Source organism: Opisthorchis viverrini (assembly GCF_000715545.1).
Source record: "Opisthorchis viverrini unplaced genomic scaffold scaffold2155, whole genome shotgun sequence".
NCBI lineage: Eukaryota > Metazoa > Platyhelminthes > Trematoda > Opisthorchiida > Opisthorchiidae > Opisthorchis > Opisthorchis viverrini.
Genome location: NW_008752364.1, coordinates 1 through 2,129, shown reverse-complemented (window position 1 = coordinate 2,129; position 2,129 = coordinate 1).

Here is a 2,129-nt window from a genome sequence, read left to right as displayed (position 1 = left end):
GAGACGGTAGTCCCAAAGACGTCAAAAACTAGCAGATGACGATCACGGACGCCTCGGGCCCCATATTGCACAGGAAGCGTTTGTCCGGTAGTGGGTTGAGCCAGTTGAGATTATAATGCTGCTAAGTGCCGACCGTTCCAGTATCTGAGCATTCTGCGTCCATGTGCGTGTGCGCAATACGTTTACGCACTGAATTGTGCCATATCTCCTGAAATGAGTAGCATCGTGGAAATGAATCACTGATTCCCGAGCCTGCAGCCCGAACGCTTCAAAAGCAAATAAATGATGAGCATTGCATCCCCGGGTCCGCAAACTGAACATGAAAAGTTTTTCCGGTAGTGGCTTGAGCCAGTTGAGTTTATAATGCTGCTAAGTAACGACCGATCCAGTATCTGAGCATTCTGCGGCTACGTGCGCGTGCGCAATGCGTTTCCGTGCTGAATTGGAGCTCATCTGTGCCGAAAGGGTAGCACCGGGCAAATGAATCACTGATTCCCGAGCCGGCGGCCCGATCGCTTCAAAAGCAAATAAATGATGAGCATTCGATCCCCGGGTCCGCAAACTGAACACGAATAGTTTGCCCGGAAGTGGGTTGAGTCAGTTGTGTTAATAATGCTGCTAAGTACCGACCGTTCCAGTATCTGAGCATTCTGCGACCACGTGCGCGTGCACAATCAATTTACGTTCTGAGTTGCAACTTATATATGCCGAAATGAATAGCATCCCGTAACTGAATCACTTTGTACGAGGCGGGAGTCCCAAAAACCTCAAAAACGAGCAGACGACGATCATGGACGCACCGCGACCGCATATTGCACAGGGGAAAATTGTCCGGTAGTGGGTTGAGCCAGTTGAATAATAATGATCCCAAATACCGACCGTTCCAGATCTGAGGATTCTGCGACCACGTGCGCGTGAGCAATGCGTTTACGGGCTGAATTGGAGCCCATCTCTGCGGAAATGTGTAGCATCCTGCAAATGAAACTCTGATTCCAGGGCCGGGTGCCCGATCGCTTCGTAAGCAAATAAATGATGAGCATTGGATCCCCGGGTCCGCAAACTGAACATGAAACGTTTTTCCGGTGGTGGGTTGTGCCATTTGAATTAATAATGCTGCCAAGTACCTACAGTGCCAGTATCTGAGCATTCTGCGACAATGTGCGCGTTCAAAAGGAACTTACGGACTAAATGGCACTTACATTTCTCGAAATAAATAGCATCATTTAACTGAATCACTGAGTACGAGACGGGAGTTCCATAGACGTCAAAAACGAGCAGACGACGATCGTGGACGCCCAGGGTCCGCAAATTCCACAAGAATATTTTGTCCGATAGTGGGTTGGGCCAGTTGGGATAATAATGCTGCTAAGAACCGACAGTTCCAGATCTGAGCATTCTGCGACCATGTGCGCGTGCACAATGCGTTTATGTGCTGAACTGGAGCCCATCTGTGCCTAAATGAGTAGCATCGATCAAATGAACCTCTGATTCCCGCGACGGCCGCCCGATCTCTTCAAAAGCAAATAAATGATGAGCACTGGCCGGGTCCGCAAACTGAACATGAAAAGTTTGTCCCGTTATGGCTTGAGCCAGTTGTGTTAATAATGCTGGAAAGTACCGACCGTTCCAGTATCTGAGCATTCTGTGACCATGTGCGCGTGCACAATGTGTTTAAGTGCAGAATAGGAACACATAAATGCCGGAATGAATAGCATCATATAACGGAATCACTGAGAACGAGACGAGAGTCCCGAAGTCGTCAAAAAAAGGTGATGATGATCATGGACGCCCCGGGGCCGCATATTGCACAGCAAACGTTTGTCCGCTAGTGGGTTGAGCCGGTTGAGATAATAATGGTGCTAAGTACCGACCGTTCCAGATCTGAGCATTCTGCGACCACGTGCGCGTGCACAATGAACTTACGGTCTCAGTTGCAACTTATATATGCCGAAATGAAGAGCATCCTGTAACTGAATCAATGTGAACTAGGCGAGAGTCCCCAGGACGTCAAAAACGAGCAGATGAGGATCATGCACGCCCCGGGACCGCATATTGCACAGGAAACTTTTGTCGCTTAGTGGGTTGAGCCAGTTGCTTTTGTAATGCTGCCAAGTATCGACCGTTCAAGT